The 22,062-nt window shown below is 39.4% G+C and overlaps 1 non-coding gene across 1 annotated transcript; it reads left to right on the forward strand.

The window, feature by feature from the left end:
* The first annotated feature begins 2,135 nt into the window (after positions 1–2,135).
* On the forward strand, positions 2,136–2,242 carry LOC112999866 (small nucleolar RNA R71). Its single transcript, XR_003265084.1, has one exon. It is a non-coding gene; the product is annotated as a small nucleolar RNA R71 (small nucleolar RNA).
* Positions 2,243–22,062: the final 19,820 nt, after the last annotated feature.

Raw genomic sequence — 22,062 nt, forward strand, 5'->3', positions numbered from 1 at the left:
CTCCTCTTGTTCATCAGCAAGGGAGGCAGATATAATCACTGGAAAACTTTTGCTATCATCCAAGTAAGCGTATTTTAAATTTGATGGCAGAGGCTTCAATTCTGGTGTGACCGGCTGGATAGTGGTAGAAGGAGATGGTTTCTCAGCCTGTACCTCATAAAGAAAGTCAGAGGTATGTGTACTTCCTGAAACATGGTTAGTCCTATCTGACTCTATAAAATCAATCTCGAGAGGTAAAACACCACCACCAGACATGCAATCAATATCAATTTCAGATTCACTCTCAGCATCAAATTTAGACATATGATCAAGTACAATTTCAGACTCAATGCATGAAGAGTGAGAGGCATCCAGATTAGAATAAAGATCAGTCATGTATTCATCAACAGCTTGGTCAATTATTTCAGCATGAAATACAGAAAGATCTTCAGATGGGTATTTCATAACATCCAGAATATTAAAATGAACAGTTATATCACCAAACTCCATGGATAGTGTGCCTGCATATACATCTATCTTAGTTCTAGCAGTTTTCATAAAGGGTCTGCCTAGAATGATGGGAACTGATCCTTGAGAAAATCCATCCTCCATATTCAAAATATAAAAATCAACAGGGAAAATCAGTTCACCAACTCTAACTAAGAAATTTTCTATGAAACCAACAGGATAGGCAACACTTCTATTAGCTAAATGAATTACCACATCAGTTGACTGCAAGGGACCTAGAGATAGAGAATTAAAAATAGACAGAGGCATAACACTAACAGAAGCTCCTAAATCTAGCATGGCATTGTCAAACTTACTATTCCCTATAATACAAGGTATGCTGAATGTACCTGGATCTTTACATTTTTCAGGAATTTGGGGAACAAATTTACCAATCAATGCGGAGAAATTTTTGCCCATGCTAATTCGTTCACTTCCTTTAAGCTTCCGCTTATTAGTGCACAGCTCCTTCAAGAATTTAGCATATCTTGGAATTTGCTTTATTGCATCCAGCAAAGGTATGTTTACCTCTACTTTTCTAAATGTTTCCAAGATCTCTTTCTCTGCCTCTTCCATTTTTTTGTTGGAAACTGCTCTTGGAGGGAATGGAAGATGAGGGATGTGCTGCTTCTGCAAATCAGAATTACCAGTGGAAGATTCACCTACACATAAATTGTAAGGTAAATTTTTGTCATCACCTTTTTTTGGAGTAGAGTGAAGTTTGGCAGGTTCAATTGCATATGAGAAAGGTGCTACGGGTTAAGGTCCTTGACACTGCTTTCTCGACCTCAATGAAATGGCACTGACATTTTTTGGATTTTGGACAGCTTGAGAAGGCAGCTTGTCAGAATTCTGGGACTGTTGTTGATTTAATTGTGTAGCCAATTGTCCCATATGATTAGTTAAGCTCTGAATGAAGGCTCTGGTCTCTTATTGAAACTGCATGTTCTGCATAGTCATTTGCCTCACAAGTTCTTCGAGGGAAGGTTGCGGAGGAGCCTCAACTGTTTGCTGTTTCTGGGGCTGTTGCTGTTGTTGGATTGGTGGAGGAATGTATGGTCTGCTTGGGCCAGGAACATTTTGGAAGGAAGGAGCAGGCTGTTGTTGTTGTTGAGGGCTAGACCATCTGAGATTAGGGTGATTCCTCCATCTAGGGTTGTATTTGTTGCTGGAGAGGTCATAATTGTTCTGCTGTGGTTGATTTTGCTGCTGAGGTTGAGGAGGTCTATTGTAAATGTTTGCAGCATAAGCTTCAGGCTGCTCAATTGCTCCAGGTTGCTGCATGGAAGGGCAGAGGTCTGTATGGTGGTCAGTAGAGGAGCATAAACCACAGACTCTTGCGACAAGTACAAATTTCTGATTCAAGGCCAGTTTGGGTTACCAAGTTAACCAATGCATCCAATTTGCCTTCAAGCTTCTTTGTTTTAGATGATGCAGATGAGTTTGTAGCTACCTCATGCACTCCTCTAATGACTATGGCATCATTTCTGGCGCTAAACTGCTGGGAGTTGGAAGCCATCTTCTCAATCAAGTTTTTGGTTTCAGTAGGAGTCATGTCTCCAAGGGCTCCACCACTGGCAGCATCTATCATACTTCTCTCCATATTACTGAGGCCTTCATAAAAATATTGGAGAAGAAGCTGCTCCGAAATCTGATGGAGAGGGCAACTGGCACATAGTTTTTTAAATCTCTCCCAGTATTCATATAGGCTCTCTCCATTGAGTTGTCTAATACCTGAGATATCCTTCCTGATGGTCGTGGTCCTGGAAGCAGGGAAAATTTTTTCTAAGAATACTCTCTTAAGGTCATCCCAGCTCGTGATGGACCTTGGAGCAAGGTAATACAGCCAGTCATTTGCCACTCCCTCAAAAGAATGAGGAAAAGCCTTCAGAAATATGTGATCCTCTTGGACATCTGGGGGTTTCATGGTGGAGCAGACAATATGAAATTCTTTCAGATGTTTGTGTGGGTCTTCACCTGCAAGGCCATGAAACTTTGGATGCAAATGGATCAGTCCAATTTTAAGAACATATGGGACATCCTCATCAGGGTATTGGATGCACAAGCTTTCGTAGGTGAAGTCAGGTGCAGCCATCTCCCTTAGATTCCTCTCACAGGGTGGAGGTTGTGCCATGTTCTCAGAATGTTCAAAATCAGAATGCTCAAAATTATAATGCTCAAAATCAGGATGTTCAAAATCACCAATAACAAAATGCACCGATTCACCAGTAATGGAATGCTCAGGATGATCAAAAGGTATAAAATGATGCCTAACTAATCTATGAAATGTCCTATCTATCTCAGGATCAAAGGGTTGTAAGTAAGATGGATTGCCTCTAGTCATACACTACATTCAGCATGCACAACTAGTTGCCTTGTCATGTAAATAAAGGTGTAGGTTTGAACTACAGCTACCCTCAAATGATATCCAAATGACTTGAAATTTTGTGAGAAACCTTATAAAATGATGAGAAGATAGCACATAAAATTTCAAACAAAAATTCAAAGTCTAACTATGGAAGCTAAAAATGGTAGGTTGAGAAAAATAAGTGACAGAATTACTTTTTTTTGGACGATGGAGACCTCAGCCAGCCTATGGAGGGCTGTCATGGCGTAGGAAATTTTTTTCTACCCCAAATACATATATAATAAATGCGATTCTGATAACCGGAGCAAAAGTTATGGTCGTTTGAAGTTTTGACAAAAACAAAATTTGCTACTTTTTTGGAACTCTCAAATCTGACCAAACTAAAGGCTCTAGCTATTTTCCCCACAAAATATAGATTAAAAGAAGTTGCCACAAAAAGATTCAGCCAAAAATAACAACTCTAGCTACTAAAACAAAAAATCCCAAATAATTCAGCAGGGGTGGTCGCTAAAATCCGTCGCTACATGATTTCTACTACTACTCTGTTTTGCCGCAAGCAAAAGTGGTCGCTAAGTCCGTCGCAAAACACTATTCACAGCAAAACACCCAAAACTGAAACAGGGGAAGCGCTTAATAGAAAAACTAAAACAGAACACACACTAAACAAAATACTAGGACACTAAACAACACTAACACACATACTAACATAACACTAACAATTAAACATAAAACACGAAATAATTAAACACTAACATGACACTAGCTATTATGAACCTTTGGACACTGCTCCCCGGCAACGACGCCAAATTTGATCGAGGCCGTACCCGAATCAAATAAACATGAAAATGCAGTAACTAGGAAGTGATCCTATGTCGTTTCCCAACGAGCAATGATAAACCAAATGTTCATAATATACTTGCAGTAACGGTAACGATTGGGGGGTTGTTTGTTTTGTGATTTAAAGAACAGAACAAGTAAACTGGAATACGAAACTAATAATATTAAAAACGGGTTGTTTCCTCTGATTCAGAAGCCATTCTCTTATCCTGGGTTATGGAGAATTCGTCCCTAACAGTTAACCACTTAATCCAACCCTATTTCAATTTACTAAGCAAAAATCAACTTAGGGTTGTCAATACGTGATTAGGCAACACATACACCAGTTAGCCCTTCGTCCATTAAGCATGAACGCAAGTTAGGCTCAGAGGCAATTAATCGAACACGAAGCATGCACAGATTAATGTTAACGAATTTGGGTTAACTGGTGAAGGGAAAACTGCCAGGAAGTCACATTATAAACGAAACCTCAAAGAGAGTTGAGCTTCGTCCTCAAAAGGAAACAACACTAGAATATTTAGCCTTCCATAGATTCAAACAGAAAACGTAAATGAAACCAAAAGCAGAAACGTAAACGAAGCAGAAACGTAAATGAAGGCTGAAGAAGAAACAAGAACGAAATTGTAATTAGAAGCAGAAAATGGAAAATTGCATTACGTGAATAGTAGCATTAGAACAAAAAAACGTAAAAACCATAAACCCTATGCTCTGAATAATAGTCTCCCAGAATAGCCTTGCACAAATCCCAAGGTTGTTATTTAAAAAGAGTCACTCAAAGTCACCAGGCCCTATTACAATATTCTGGCCCAAAACGAAATAAACACTGAACCACATAAAATAAAATTGCAATCTCCTAATTAGAAATTAACTAAGGTAAGCCCTGCTTTATTTGCCCTCTTCAAGTCCACAACCAAAATCCAAATTAAGCCCAATGTTTCATTAATTCCTGAAATTAGATTAAAAACATCAAATTAGCTAAATGACTCCAAATAATAAAACTGCCTAATTAATTTGACAATTAAGACTAATCAGTAATTAAAATGGTGCAAAAAGGGTTTAAGAAACAGAAGAAAATGATGGCACATCAGCAACAAATCCCTCCATCTTGAGTTAACAAATTGAATGCCCATTTCTTATAAAACCCTAATATTTATTTTCTTACATGTATGAATAAATGTTGTGAATATGTTTTCAAATTATTAATTTAATAAATAGTAATTTGGGAATATGAGATTAGATATCAAAATTGAGTTTTCACAATTAAATATGTTAAACAAAATGAATCTATATTGTTTGGAGCTTTGTAGTAGATCTTGCTTTGTGGTGAACAAGCCTTTTTTCTTAAAACTCTCGTATTGGGCCTTTGTGCTCACAACCCAATAGTATCTAGAAGTTGTCATTTTATTTTAAAACCTAAACCTTTCACTCTCTTCTACTCTTTCTTAGAAAGTAAGATGTTGTTGTAGAGTTACCACAATAGGCCTTGCAAGAATCTCAGTCGCAATTGTGAGGTAGGAATTCAAGGAGTATTGTTGTGTCATCTTCCCTTTGTTGCATTTTATCTTGTTTTGAGGTAAAGGATAGTGGGATTCTTCTCATTTTTTAATAGCATTGGCCATAGGTAGAGGGAATTTCCCAAGACCCCAAAACAATTAGGTTTTTCATGTTTCTTATGATTTGGACGAGTTATGAATACCCAGAAGCACTTGGGTTTTGTGATTGAATTACTTAATATGATGCATTGCGGTTTTCCTCTTTTGTGTTCTTGATAATTTGGGAATATTGTGACTTTGAGTGATTTTGTGAGTGTTAGGAATTGTCCTGGGACCTTTTGGGGTATCTTTTGGGTGTTTCGGATCCTTTGGTAAGTCCTAGGTTATGTAGAAAATCTTGTTACAATGTGTAGTCATAAATTTCGCCTAGCATGTTGATCGAGGCCGTACCCGAATCAAATAAACATTAAAAATGAAGTATCTAGGAAGTGATCCTAGGTCGTCTCCCAACGAGCAATGGTCAACCAAATGTTCATAACAGATAGTAGGAAAATAGTAACAAATTGGGGGGGGGGGGGTTGTTTGCTTTTGTAAATTAAACAACGAATAGATGTGAATTATAAAATAATTAAAACACGTTGCTTCCCCTTGATTCACAAGCAAGTCTCTTATCCTAGGTTACGAGAGTTTATCCTTTATCAGTTCAACCACTTAATCCAACCCTAAATTAAATTGCTAAGCGAAATTTAACATAAAGCATTCATTATGTGATTAAGCAACACATACACCAATTAATCATAAACGATCATTAAGCATGAACGTAAATTAAGTGCAGAGACAATTAATCAAGCACTAAGCATACATGAATTAATAGCAACAAATTCAGAGTAATTAGTGAAGAGGAAAAACTAAATAGAATTTAATAGTAATAATAGAACCTCAAAGAGAACTGTGCTTGATCCTCAGGAGAAAACAACGCTGGAAACTTAGCTTTCCATTAATCAACAGAGAACGAAATTATAGATTGAAGAATGAAATTTTATTGCTGAAACGAAAAGTAAAAACTGGAATTGCAAAACGAAAAAGTGTCTAAAAGAAGAAAAGCCTAGAACTAAAAACGAAAACAGGAAAGAGGAGAGGAGAGAGAGAAGAATCCTAAACTAGAAACCTTGGTGCTGTTATATAGTTTTTCAGCCCCAAAGCTTACAAATATGTTTTAAATCCAAGCCCATAAATAAAATCAAATCAAATCTAGATTATATAAGATGAGATCTAGATGAAATAATATCTAGATGAGATCAAATCTAAATAATATCTAGATAAGATAAAGTCTAGATAAGATAAAATTTTGTAGAATAAAATAGTATGCCCTCTTCAAGTCCAAGCCCAATTCTGGATTCAAGCCCAATGCTTCATTAATTCCTGAAATTAGATTAAAAAACATCAAATTAGCTTAATGAGCCTAAATAATAAAACTGCCTAATTAATTTGACAATTAAGACTAATCAGTAATTAAAATGGTACAAAAAGGGTTAAGAAATAGGAGAAAATAATGGCACATCAAAACCCCCCATACTTAGCCTTTTGCACTCCTGGGCAAAATGAAACAAAGAACAAAATCCACGAATATCAAAGAGAGACAAACGAAAACATCCACATATTTCTCAATGAACATCAAGGAATGAAAGTAATGGGTAACATCTAACATAAGGAGATCCGAAAAGTCAAGACATTCATGAAATCATTTAAGCAACCCAATCATGGCAAAATAGTTAATCAGCTCAAGAATGAAAAGTGATAAAGCCTCACAAGATATACACTCTATCTCTCAAGTGTCTAGGCTACTATTTACCCTCAAAGCACCCATGAAAACAAACACCACATAAACTTGGCAAGATTCTAAAATTGACAATCAACCCATAAACACAAGCACATGAGGATCAAAAGGTCTTTTAAGGTTGTAATGGGGCCAAGGACAAGGTATGGAAAAATATGGAATAAGTGGCTAAATCCCAAAGGAATAGAGGAGCAATGGGGAATAAGTGCATATTAAGAAAAAAATGAAAAAAAATAAAAAGAACTAAAGATAAAATTTAAACATAAAGAGTAGAACCAAGAGTCTCATCATTCTCTTTTTTTTTTAAGAACTTATTCACTCAACTTTATTGCTTTTCTTTTTCTTTTTCTGATTGATTCAACTCGAAATTTTTTCTTTTTTGCATTTTTTTTAACAGTAGCATTTGAGAACTAGCATATCATTCAACAGCATGTCCAACATTTAACCCATATACAATGTACATCAGTATGGCCCAAAAATACATCATGAAGCATAGCCAACAAAACATGTTATCCAACAAAAACCCCCCCACACTTATTCCCAAAACAATTCCAAAGCTCCAAAATTCCTTAAGGGTAGGGTGAAATCATGGTTTTCACTTAAGGCTTGTAATGAGCTCAAAACAAAGAAAGGGGAGTAAGGCTCAAAAGGGCTATCAAAGGAATTAATTCAAGGTAAGTCCATTTGGCTAGAGGCTTATAAGAACAAAATTGCCTAAATCATTTCCAAAATATGCATGTGAATTAGGAAGCATCAACAAGAATCAAGCCAAGGCTATTCTGCAAGCAATCAATGGGGCAAAACACACCAAAAGATTATGATGATGGATGGCTCAAATTCTCACAAAGGTAAACTTATCACTTTCAAATTGAGCTTTCAAAACTATCATGACATGTAGAGGAAAAACAAGGATTTCAAATCACAAAATGTCAAGAGACTTTTATTTTCAGAACAATTACCCATTTCTTGAACATATCCTATAATTCAAAGAAAAACAAGCAAAGTTGTACATGCGAACAGAATTGAACTAAAATATTAAACTAGAAACCCAGCAAGACTAACAAATTTAACAAAACTAGCAAAACCAAAGAACACTCCCCCCCCCCATACTTAAACAACACATTGTCCTCAATGTAGCACAATTAAAAGATTAAAGGCAATTAAACCATCAAATAGAATCAGACAAATGTAATAAAAGTAAAGGAGGAGATAGGAAAAGAAAAAATCCCTAAGTCATGGTGGAGGAAGATTAGGATGGAGTAAGGAAATATTTTGAGCAAGGACAACCCCCAATGTGTAATTGGATGCATCGCACATTAGCTCAAATGGGGCTGTCCAATCAGGTGCCTGAATGATAGGGGTGGTAGTCAGTGCTCTTTTGAGGCAATGAAAGGCCTCTTTGCATTTATCATTAAAGTCAAACTCCACCTCCTTTTGCAACAAGTTGGATAGTGGAAGGGCTACCTTGCTAAAATCTCTTATAAAGCGCCTGTAGAATCCTGCATGACCAAGAAAAAATCGCACATCTCACACGCAAGAGGGGTAAGGCAATTGTGAAATAACAGAAATTTTTGTAGGATCTACTTCAATGCCCTTATTGGAAATAATGTGGCCTAAAATTATACCTTTCTCAACCATAAAATGACATTTTTCAAAATTTAGAACAAGGTTAGTTTCAATGCATCTATTCAAAACCTTTTCCAGACTATCCAAACAAACATCAAAAGAGGATCCATATACAGTGAAATCACCCATAAACACCTCTATGCAATTTTCTAAAAAATCACTGAAAATACTAATCATGCACCGCTGGAAGGTACATTGCACAAGCCAAAAGACATCCTCCTATAGGCAAAAGTGCCGAAGGGGCAGGTGAATGTGGTCTTTTCCTAATCCTCAGGAGCAATAGTGATTTGCATATAACTAGAAAAACCATCAAGGAAACAATAGTGAGATTTACCTGCCAGGCGTTCAAGCATCTGGTCAATGAATGGAAGGGGAAAATGGTCCTTTTTGGTAACCTGGTTCAGCCTCCTATAGTCGATGCAGACTCTCCAATTGTTCTGCACCCGAGTAGGAATCAACTCCTCCTTCTTATTTTTTATCACGGTGAGGCCGATTTTCTTCGGGACTACCTGGACGGGACTCACCCATTGGTTGTCGGAGATAGGATAAATGATTCCAGCTTGCAAAAGCTTGGTTACCTCCTTCTTCACTATATCAAGAATTACTGGGTTGAGTCTTCTCTGTGGCTGTCTTACTGGTTTGGCCCCATTCTCTAAATTTATCCGATGCATACATGTGGATGGGCTAATACCAGGAATTTCCGCCAAGGTCCAGCCTATAGCCTTCTTATGCTTCTTGAGAACTGATAACAGCTTCTCCTCTTGCTCATCAGCAAGGGAGGCAGATATAATTACTGGAAAAATTTTGCTCTCATCTAAGTAAGCATATTTTAAATTTGATGGTGTTAGTGCTTAGCTTTACTGAGTTTTAAAAGATTGGCTAAAATTTTGTTAAAACATAAGCACTTAGACAATGAAGGAAAGCTGGAGTTGCTGCACATGATGTCCAACGTTATGTCAAGGAATCAGATTGGGCTGCACAATGCACAAGGCAAGATAAAATGTCAAATGAAGAATTGAAGCTGCAGGATCCACGATGTCGGATACGATGTCCAGGACATCCTGCCCGAAAATACTGGACACATAAATCTGTTATATCTTTAACAGATTAATGTGCAGTTAGCAACAGATTTGGCGATCTATCTTTAGGAACGAATTAAAAGATAATTAAAGTTCGAATTACAAACTTGAATAGTTCGTTCAGGGATTAAAGATTAAAGATAAAAACTAAAAGATCAAACTTTATCTTTTAGATCTTTAAGTGCAGATTTTCAGGAGAATGATAGATCTTATCCAGCGCAAGTTGTTGCAGCCCAGATACGCACACTGCTATATAAACATGAAGGTTGCACGGGTTCTGTACCAAGTCCGAGATTGAAGAGTTATTTTGTGAGTTTTGGGACTTGAGTGTTTTGTGAGCCACCTTGATGTTACCCTAACATCAAGTGTTGGACCTGAGTGTGTAGAGTTGATCTCTAGATTGTTCAGAGAGCAATCTCTGGTGTGTCTTTGATTTATTTGTAAACACGGGAGAGTGATTAAGAGGGAGTGAGAGGGGTTCTCATATCTAAGAGTGGCTCTTAGGTAGAGGTTGCATGGGTAGTGGTTAGGTGAGAAGGTTGTAAACAGTGGCTGTTAGATCTTCGAACTAACACTATTTTAGTGGATTTCCTCCCTGGCTTGGTAGCCCCCAGATGTAGGTGACGTTGCACCGAACTGGTTAACAATTCTCTTGTGTTATTTACTTGTTTAATCTGTTCATACTGTCAAATATAATCTGCATGGTCTGAAGCGTGATGTCGTGACATCCGGTACGACATCTGTCATCAGTATCAGAATTTCAATTGGTATCAGAGCGGGCACTCTAAATCACTGAGTGAGATCTAGGGAGATAAATTCTGATGAACATGGAGAAAGAAGGAGGACCAGTGAACAGACCACCAATTCTGGATGGAACCAACTATGAATACTGGAAAGCAAGGATGGTGGCCTTCCTCAAATCACTGGATAGCAGAACCTGGAAAGCTGTCATCAAAGGCTGGGAACATCCCAAGATGCTGGACACAGAAGGAAAGCCCACTAATGAATTGAAGCCAGAAGAAGACTGGACAAAAGAAGAAGACGAATTGGCACTTGGAAACTCCAAAGCCTTGAATGCCCTATTCAATGGAGTTGACAAGAATATCTTCAGACTGATCAACACATGCACAGTGGCCAAGGATGCATGGGAGATCCTGAAAACCACTCATGAAGGAACCTCCAAAGTGAAGATGTCCAGATTGCAACTATTGGCCACAAAATTCGAAAATCTGAAGATGAAGGAGGAAGAGTGTATTCATGACTTCCACATGAACATTCTTGAAATTGCCAATGCTTGCACTGCCTTGGGAGAAAGGATGACAGATGAAAAGCTGGTGAGAAAGATCCTCAGATCTTTGCCTAAGAGATTTGACATGAAAGTCACTGCAATAGAGGAGGCCCAAGACATTTGCAACATGAGAGTAGATGAACTCATTGGTTCCCTTCAAACCTTTGAGCTAGGACTCTCAGATAGGACTGAAAAGAAGAGCAAGAACCTGGCGTTTGTATCCAATGATGAAGGAGAAGAAGATGAGTATGACCTGGATACTGATGAAGGTCTGACTAACGCAGTTGTGCTTCTGGGAAAACAGTTCAACAAAGTGCTGAACAGAATGGACAGGAGGCAGAAACCACATGTCCGGAACATCCCTTTCGACATCAGGAAAGGTAGTGAACACCACAAAAAGTCAGATGAAAAGCCCAGTCACAACAAAGAAATTCAATGCCATGGGTGTGAAGGCTATGGGCACATCAAAGCTGAATGTCCCACCCATCTCAAGAAGCAGAGGAAAGGACTTTCTGTATGTCGGTCTGATGATACAGAGAGTGAACAAGAAAGTGATTCTGACAGAGATGTGAATGCACTCACTGGGAGATTTGAATCTGATGAAGATTCAAGTGATATTGAAATCACTTTTGATGAGCTTGCTATATCCTATAGAAAACTATGCATCAAAAGTGAGAAGATTCTTCAGCAAGAAGCACAACTGAAGAAGGTCATTGCAAATCTGGAGGCTGAGAAGGAGGCACATGAAGAGGAGATCTCTGAGCTTAAAGGAGAAGTTGGTTTTCTGAACTCTAAACTGGAAAACATGACAAAATCAATAAAGATGCTGAATAAAGGCTCAGATATGCTTGATGAGGTGCTACAGCTTGGGAAGAATGTTGGAAACCAGAGAGGACTTGGGTTTAATCATAAATCTGCTGGCAGAATAACCATGACAGAATTTGTTCCTGCCAAAAACAGCACTGGAGCCACGATGTCACAACATCGGTCTCGACATCATGGAACGCAGCAGAAAAAGAGTAAAAGAAAGAAGTGGAGGTGTCACTACTGTGGCAAGTATGGTCACATAAAGCCCTTTTGCTATCATCTACGTGGCCATCCACATCATGGAACTCAAAGTAGCAGCAGCAGAAGGAAGATGATGTGGGTTCCAAAACACAAGATTGTCAGTCTTGTTGTTCATACTTCACTTAGAGCATCAGCTAAGGAAGATTGGTACCTAGATAGCGGCTGTTCCAGACACATGACAGAAGTTAAAGAATTCCTGGTGAACATTGAACCCTGCTCCACTAGCTATGTGACATTTGGAGATGGCTCTAAAGGAAAGATCACTGGAATGGGAAAGCTAGTCCATGATGGACTTCCTAGTCTGAACAAAGTACTGCTGGTGAAGGGACTGACTGCAAACTTGATCAGCATCAGTCAGTTGTGTGATGAAGGATTCAATGTAAACTTCACAAAGTCAGAATGCTTGGTGACAAATGAGAAGAGTGAAGTTCTAATGAAGGGCAGCAGATCAAAGGACAACTGTTACCTATGGACACCTCAAGAAACCAGTTACTCCTCCACATGTCTATCCTCCAAAGAAGATGAAGTCAAAATATGGCATCAAAGATTTGGACATCTGCACTTAAGAGGCATGAAGAAAATCATTGACAAAGGTGCTGTTAGAGGCATTCCCAATCTGAAAATAGAAGAAGGCAGAATCTGTGGTGAATGTCAGATTGGAAAGCAAGTCAAGATGTCCCACCAGAAGCTTCAACATCAAACCACTTCCAGGGTGCTGGAACTACTTCACATGGACTTGATGGGGCCCATGCAAGTTGAAAGCCTTGGAGGAAAGAGGTATGCCTATGTTGTTGTGGATGATTTCTCCAGATTTACCTGGGTCAACTTTATCAGAGAGAAATCAGACACCTTTGAAGTATTCAAAGAGTTGAGTCTAAGACTTCAAAGAGAAAAAGACTGTGTCATCAAGAGAATTAGGAGTGACCATGGCAGAGAGTTTGAAAACAGCAAGTTTACTGAATTCTGCACATCTGAAGGCATCACTCATGAGTTCTCTGCAACCATTACACCACAACAAAATGGCATAGTTGAAAGGAAAAACAGGACTTTGCAGGAAGCTGCTAGGGTCATGCTTCATGCCAAAGAACTTCCCTATAATCTCTGGGCTGAAGCCATGAACACAGCATGCTATATCCACAACAGAGTCACACTTAGAAGAGGGACTCCGACCACACTGTATGAAATCTGGAAAGGGAGGAAGCCAACTGTCAAGCACTTCCACATCTTTGGAAGTCCATGTTACATTTTGGCAGATAGAGAGCAAAGGAGAAAGATGGATCCCAAGATTGATGCAGGAATATTCTTGGGATACTCCACAAACAGCAGAGCATATAGAGTACTCAATTCCAGAACCAGAACTGTGATGGAATCCATCAATGTGGTTGTTGATGATCTAACTCCAGTAAGAAAGAAGGATGTCGAATAAGATGTCAGAACATCGGGAGACAATGTAGCAGATACAGCTAAAAGTGCAGAAAATGCAGAAAACTCTGATTCTGCTACAGATGAACCAAACATCAATCAACCTGACAAGAGTCCCTCCATTAGAATCCAGAAGATGCACCCCAAGGAGCTGATTATAGGAGATCCAAACAGAGGAGTCACTACAAGATCAAGGGAGATTGAGATTGTCTCCAATTCATGTTTTGTCTCCAAAATTGAGCCCAAGAATGTGAAAGAGGCACTGACTGATGAGTTCTGGATCAATGCTATGCAAGAAGAATTGGAGCAATTCAAAAGGAATGAAGTTTGGGAGCTAGTTCCTAGACCCGAGGGAACTAATGTGATTGGCACCAAGTGGATCTTCAAGAACAAAACCAATGAAGAAGGTGTTATAACCAGAAACAAGGCCAGACTTGTTGCTCAAGGCTACACTCAGATTGAAGGTGTAGACTTTGATGAAACTTTCGCCCCTGTTGCTAGACTTGAGTCCATCAGATTGTTACTTGGTGTAGCTTGCATCCTCAAATTCAAGCTGTACCAGATGGATGTGAAGAGCGCGTTTCTGAATGGATACCTGAATGAAGAAGCCTATGTGGAGCAGCCAAAGGGATTTGTAGATCCAACTCATCCAGATCATGTATACAGGCTCAAGAAGGCTCTCTATGGATTGAAGCAAGCTCCAAGAGCTTGGTATGAAAGGCTAACAGAGTTCCTTACTCAGCAAGGGTATAGGAAGGGAGGAATTGACAAGACTCTCTTTGTCAAACAAGATGCTGAAAACTTGATGATAGCACAGATATATGTTGATGACATTGTGTTTGGAGGGATGTCGAATGAGATGCTTCGACATTTTGTCCAACAGATGCAATCTGAATTTGAGATGAGTCTTGTTGGAGAGCTGACTTATTTTCTGGGACTCCAAGTGAAGCAGATGGAAGACTCCATATTCCTCTCACAAAGCAAGTATGCAAAGAACATTGTCAAGAAGTTTGGGATGGAAAATGCCAGCCATAAAAGAACACCTGCACCTACTCACTTGAAGCTGTCAAAAGATGAAGCTGGCACCAGTGTTGATCAAAGTCTGTACAGAAGCATGATTGAGAGCTTACTATATTTAACAGCAAGCAGACCCAACATCACCTTTGCAGTAGGTGTTTGTGCAAGATATCAAGCCAACCCTAAGATAAGTCACTTGAATCAAGTAAAGAGAATTCTGAAATATGTAAATGGCACCAGTGACTATGGGATTATGTACTGTCATTGTTCAGATTCAATGCTGGTTGGATATTGTGATGCTGATTGGGCTGGAAGTGCAGATGACAGAAAAAGCACTTCTGGTGGATGTTTCTATTTAGGCAACAATCTTATTTCATGGTTCAGCAAGAAGCAGAACTGTGTGTCCCTATCTACTGTAGAAGCAGAGTATATTGCAGCAAGAAGCAGCTGTTCACAACTAGTTTGGATGAAGCAGATGCTTAAGGAGTACAATGTCGAACAAGATGTCATGACATTGTACTGTGACAACTTGAGTGCTATTAATATTTCTAAAAATCCTGTTCAACACAGCAGAACCAAGCACATTGACATTAGACATCACTATATTAGAGATCTTGTTGATGATAAAGTTATCACACTAAAGCATGTTGACACTGAGGAACAAATAGCAGATATTTTCACAAAGGCATTGGATGCAAATCAGTTTGAAAAACTGAGGGGCAAGCTGGGCATTTGTCTGCTAGAGGATTTATAGCAATTACTTTTATCTGAACGTGCTCAAACGTTAATAGCGCGTTCACTACTGGGCCAAAGCAAATTCGACCGTTGCTTCACACGACCCTCTACATTCCTCATTCAAACTCATATTTTCGTGGTAATCTCGTTTTCATCAGCATTCCCCAACACCTCTCAGAGATTCACGAAACCACTCCAAAGGCTCTGCTTCTCCATGGCTACCTCACCAAAAGAAACTTCATCTCCTGGTTCACCCTCTGTACCATCATCTCCATCATCCACCAAAGCACCATCAAACCAGGAACAACCTGAATTCAATATCCAACCCATACAAATGATTCCTGGTCAAGCCCCTATTCCTGAGAAACTGGTCCCCAAAAGACAACAGGGAGTGAAGATTTCTGAAAACCCTAGCCTTGCAACAAGTCCTAGGGAAGTAGACACGGAGATGGATAAGAAGATCCGCAGTATTGTGAGTAGCATTCTGAAAAATGCTTCTGTCCCTGATGCTGATAAAGATGTTCCAACATCTTCCACCCCAAATGCTGAAGTCCTCTCTTCATCCAGTAAAGAGGAATCAACAGAGGAAGAGGATCAAGCCACAGAGGAGACCCCTGCACCAAGGGCACCAGAACCTGCTCCAGGTGACCTCATTGACCTAGAAGAAGTAGAATCTGATGAGGAACCCATTGCCAACAAGTTGGCACCTCGCATTGCAGAAAGATTACAAAGCAGAAAGGGAAAAACCCCCATTACTAGGTCTGGACGAATCAAAACTATGGCACAGAAGAAGAGCACTCCAATCACTCCTACCACATCCAGATGGAGCAAAGTTGCAATCCCTTCCAAGAAGAGGAAAGAAATTTCCTCATCTGATTCTGATGATGATGTCGAACTAGATGTTCCCGACATCAAGAGGGCCAAGAAATCAGGGAAAAAGGTGCCTGGAAATGTCCCTGATGCACCATTGGACAACATTTCATTCCACTCCATTGGCAATGTTGAAAGGTGGAAATTTGTATATCAACGCAGACTTGCCTTAGAAAGAGAACTGGGAAGAGATGCCTTGGATTGCAAGGAGATCATGGACCTCATCAAGGCTGCTGGACTGCTGAAAACTGTCACCAAGTTGGGAGATTGCTATGAAAGTCTAGTCAGGGAATTCATTGTCAACATTCCCTCTGACATAACAAACAGAAAGAGTGATGAGTATCAGAAAGTGTTTGTCAGAGGAAAATGTGTTAGATTCTCCCCTGCTGTAATCAACAAATACCTGGGCAGACCAACTGAAGGAGTGGTGGATATTGCTGTTTCTGAGCATCAAGTTGCCAAGGAAATCACTGCCAAACAAGTCCAGCATTGGCCAAAGAAAGGGAAGCTTTCTGCAGGGAAGCTAAGTGTGAAGTATGCAATCCTGCATAGGATTGGCACTGCAAACTGGGTACCCACCAATCATACTTCCACTGTTGCCACAGGTTTGGGTAAATTTCTGTATGCTGTTGGAACCAAGTCCAAATTTAATTTTGGAAACTATATTTTTGATCAAACTGTTAAGCATTCAGAATCTTTTGCTGTCAAATTACCCATTGCCTTCCCAACTGTATTGTGTGGCATTATGTTGAGTCAACATCCCAATATTTTAAACAACATTGACTCTGTGATGAAGAGAGAATCTGCTCTGTCCCTGCATTACAAACTGTTTGAGGGGACACATGTCCCAGACATTGTCTCGACATCAGGGAAAGCTGCTGCTTCAGGTGCTGTGTCCAAGGATGCTTTGATTGCTGAACTCAAGGACACATGCAAGGTGCTGGAAGCAACCATCAAAGCCACCACAGAGAAGAAAATGGAGCTGGAACGCCTGATCAAAAGACTCTCAGACAGTGGCATTGATGATGGAGAAGCAGCTGAGGAAGAAGAAGAAGCAGCTGAGGAAGAAGAAGAAGCAGCTGAGGAAGAAGAAGATGCAGCAGAGGATACAGAGTCAGATGATGATGATTCTGATGCCACCCCATGACCATCAGACCTTTATTTTTGCTTTTACTTTTACTAGTTATTGGTCTGTAATATGTGCACATTAATTTCATGCATTCTACTTTTGCCAAATTCTGTCTAAAAAGGGGGAGTAGTAGGATATTATATTATGCATGATTTATGATTTTGAGGGGGAGTAGTAGTTATATGATTTTGAGGGGGAGTAGTATTTATACTACTGCTGCTGATGATGATTGATGTAAGCTACTAAAACTAGTAGTTGATAGAAGATGCCGCAGTGAACTGCTTCATAGCAGTAGGAGCATGGAGACAGGGGGAGCAGAAAGCTGATGTCACGTGAGATGTCTTGACATCCTGGAAACGACTTGCAACTTGCAGAATTTTGCTGTCGCCACTACAGATACCGCTGTGCTTGATTACTCTGATAATGAAAGTTGCTGATCCCACTTGCATAACTGCTCGTACCTGCTCAGGAAGTGTCTAAGTATGTTTTAGACAAAATTTGCCAAAGGGGGAGATTGTTAGTGCTTAGCTTTACTGAGTTTTAAAAGATTGGCTAAAATTTTGTTAAAACATAAGCACTTAGACAATGAAGGAAAGCTGGAGTTGCTGCACATGATGTCCAACGTTATGTCAAGGAATCAGATTGGGCTGCACAATGCACAAGGCAAGATAAAATGTCAAATGAAGAATTGAAGCTGCAGGATCCACGATGTCGGATACGATGTCCAGGACATCCTGCCCGAAAATACTGGACACATAAATCTGTTATATCTTTAACAGATTAATGTGCAGTTAGCAACAGATTTGGCGATCTATCTTTAGGAACGAATTAAAAGATAATTAAAGTTCGAATTACAAACTTGAATAGTTCGTTCAGGGATTAAAGATTAAAGATAAAAACTAAAAGATCAAACTTTATCTTTTAGATCTTTAAGTGCAGATTTTCAGGAGAATGATAGATCTTATCCAGCGCAAGTTGTTGCAGCCCAGATACGCACACTGCTATATAAACATGAAGGTTGCACGGGTTCTGTACCAAGTCCGAGATTGAAGAGTTATTTTGTGAGTTTTGGGACTTGAGTGTTTTGTGAGCCACCTTGATGTTACCCTAACATCAAGTGTTGGACCTGAGTGTGTAGAGTTGATCTCTAGATTGTTCAGAGAGCAATCTCTGGTGTGTCTTTGATTTATTTGTAAACACGGGAGAGTGATTAAGAGGGAGTGAGAGGGGTTCTCATATCTAAGAGTGGCTCTTAGGTAGAGGTTGCATGGGTAGTGGTTAGGTGAGAAGGTTGTAAACAGTGGCTGTTAGATCTTCGAACTAACACTATTTTAGTGGATTTCCTCCCTGGCTTGGTAGCCCCCAGATGTAGGTGACGTTGCACCGAACTGGGTTAACAATTCTCTTGTGTTATTTACTTGTTTAATCTGTTCATACTGTCAAATATAATCTGCATGGTCTGAAGCGTGATGTCGTGACATTCGGTACGACATCTGTCATCAGTATCAGAATTTCAGATGGCAGAGGCTTCAATTTTGGTGTGGGCGACTGGATAATGGTAGAAAGAGATGGTTTCTCAGCCTGTACCTCATAAAGAAAGTCAGAGGTATGTGTACTTCCTGAAACATGGTTAGTTCTATCTGACTCTAGAAACTCAATCTCAAGAGGTAAAACATCACCAGACATGTAATCAATATAAATTTCAGATTCACTCTCAGCATCAAATTCAGACAAATGATCAAGTACAAATTCAGATTCAATGCATGAAGAGTTACAGGCATGCAGATTAGAATGAAGATCAGTCACGTATTCATCAACAATATGGTCAATTATTTCAACACGAAATACAGAAAGATCTTCATATGGGTGTTTCATAGCATCAAGAATATTAAAATGAACAATTATATCACCAAACTCCATAGATAGTGTGCCTGCATATACATCTATCTTAGTTCTAGCAGTTTTCATAAAAGGTCTGCCTAGAATGATGGGAACTGATCCTTTAGAAAATCCCTCCTCCGTATTCAAAATGTAAAAATCAACAGGGAAAATCAGTTCACCAACTCTAACTAAGACATCCTCTATGAAACCAGCAGGATAGGCAACACTTCTATTAGCTAAATGAATTACCACATTAGTTGACTGCAAAGGACCAAGAGATAGAGAATTAAAAATAGACAGAGGCATAACACTAACAGAAGCTTCTAAATCTAGCATGGCATTGTCAAACTTATTGTTCCCTATAATACAAGGTATGCTGAATGTACCTGGATCTTTACATTTTTCAGGGATTTGGGGAACACATTTACCAATCAATGCGGAGACATTTCTACCCATACTAATTCTTTCACTTCCTTTAAGCTTCCGCTTATGAGTGCACAGCTCTTTCAAGAATTTAGCATATCTTGGAATTTGCTTTATTGCATCCAGCAGAGGTATGTTTACCTCTACTTTTCTAAATGTTTCCAATATCTCCTTCTTTGTCTCTTCCATTTTTTTGTTGGAAATTGCTCTTGGAGGGAATGGAAGAGGGATATGTTGCTTCTCTTTGGATTCACCTGCATAGAAATTGTTAGGTAACTTACTCTTTAAATTTTTGTCATCATCTTTTTCTGGAGTAGAGTGAGGTTGGGCAGGTTCATTTGCGGATGAGGAAGATGTTGTTGGTTGAGGTCCTTGACACTGCTTTCCCGACCTCAATGCAATGGCACTCACATTTTTGGGATTCTGGACAGATTGAGAAGGTAATTTGTTAGAATTCTGGGACTGTTGTTGATTTAATTGTGTAGCCAATTGTCCCATCTTATTAGTTAAGCTCTGAATGAAGGCTCTGGTCTCTTATTGAAACTGCATGTTCTGCATAGTAATTTGCCTCACAAGTTCTTCAAGGGAAGGTTGCGGAGGGGCCTCAACTGTTTGCTATTTCTGGGGCTGTTGTTGTTGTTGCTGGATTGGTGGAGGAACGTATGGTCTGTTTGGGCCAGCAGCATTCTGGAAATAAGGCTGTTGTTGTTGCTGCTGTTGTGAAGGACTCGACCATCTAAGGTTGGGATGATTCCTCCACCCGTGGTTGTACCTGTTGCTGGAGAGGTCATAATTGTTCTGTTGTGGCTGATTTTTCTACTGAGGTTGAGGAGGTCTATTGTAGATGTTTACAGCATAAGCTTCAGGCTGTTTAATTGCTTCAGATTGTTGCACAAAAGGGCAAAGGTCTGTGTGGTGGTAGGCAGAGGAGCATAAACCACAGAGTCTGGCGACAAGTGCAGATTTTTTATTCAAGGCCAACTGGGTTACCAGGTTAATCAAGGCATCTAGTTTACCTTCAATCTTCTTAGACTCAGTTGATGAAGATGAATTTGTGGCTACTTCATGCACTCCCCTAATGACAATAGCATCATTTCTGGCACTAAATTGTTGGGAGTTGGAAGCCATCTTCTCAATTAAATTTCTGGCTTCAGCAGGGTCATGTCTCCAAGGGCTCCACCACTGGCAGCATCTATCATACTTCTCTCCATGTTACTGAGTCCTTCATAAAAATATTGGAGGAGAAGCTGCTCAGAAATCTGGTAGTGAGGGCAACTGGCACATAGTTTTTTAAATCTCTCCCAATATTCATATAGGCTCTCTCCACTGAGTTGCCTAATGCCTGAAATATCCTTTCTGATGGTCGTGGTCCTAGAAGCAAGGAAAATTTTATCTAAGAATACTCTCTTGAGGTCATCCCAGCTCGTGATAGACCTTGGAGTAAGGTAATATAGCCAGTCCTTTGTCACTCCCTCTAAAGAATGAGGAAAAGCCTTCAGAAATATGTGATCCTCCTGGACATCTGGGGATTTCATGGTGGAGTAGACAATATGGAATTCTTTCAGATGTTTGTGCGGGTCTTCACCTGCAAGGCCATGAAACTTTGGAAGCAAATGTATCAGTCCTGCTTTAAGAACATATGGGACATCCTCATCAGGGTATTGGATGCACAAGCTTTTGTAGGTAAAATCAGGTGCAGCCATTTCCCTTAGAGTCCTCTCACGGGGTGGAGGTTGTGCCATGTTCTCAGAATGTTCAAAATCAGACTGTTCAAAATTATAATGCTCAAAATCACCAATAACAGAATGCTCAAAAGGTACAAGATGATGCCTAACTAATTTATGAAATGTCCTATCTATCTCAGGATCAAAGGGTTGTAAGTTAGATGGATTGCCTCTAGTCATACACTACATTCAGCATGCACAACTAGTTGTCTTCTTATGCAAGTAATAGTGTAGGTTTGAACTACAGCTACCATCAAATGATATCCAAATAACTTGAAATTTTATGAACAACACCCTAAAATCATGAAAAGATAGCACAAAAATTTCCAGACAAAAATTCAAAGTCTAACTATGGAAACTACCTAAGGAAAGTTAAGAAAAATAAAACAATAAAACTTGAAAAATAAAAATAAAAAACTAGTAAACAGGTGATTTTGGCTAGCAAGAGACCACAGCCGGCCAAGGCCGGCTACCAGGGTATGGGAAATTTTTTCCTACCCCAAATACATATATAATAATAGTCATTCTGATACCCGGAGCAAAAGTTATGGCCGTTTGAAGTTTTGACAAAAATCAAATTCACTACTTTTTTGGAACTTTCAAATCTGACAAAACTAAGGGCTCCAACTATTTTTCCCACAAAATATGGATTAAAATAACCTACCACACCAAAATTCAGCCAAAAATAACAACCCTAACTATCAAAACAAAAATCGCCAATTAAATTGTCAGCAGAAGTCACTAATTCAGTCGCTAAGGGATTTGCACTACTACTCTGT

This window comes from Glycine max, chromosome 16 (genome assembly GCF_000004515.6).
Source record: "Glycine max cultivar Williams 82 chromosome 16, Glycine_max_v4.0, whole genome shotgun sequence".
Taxonomy (NCBI): Eukaryota; Viridiplantae; Streptophyta; class Magnoliopsida; order Fabales; family Fabaceae; genus Glycine; species Glycine max.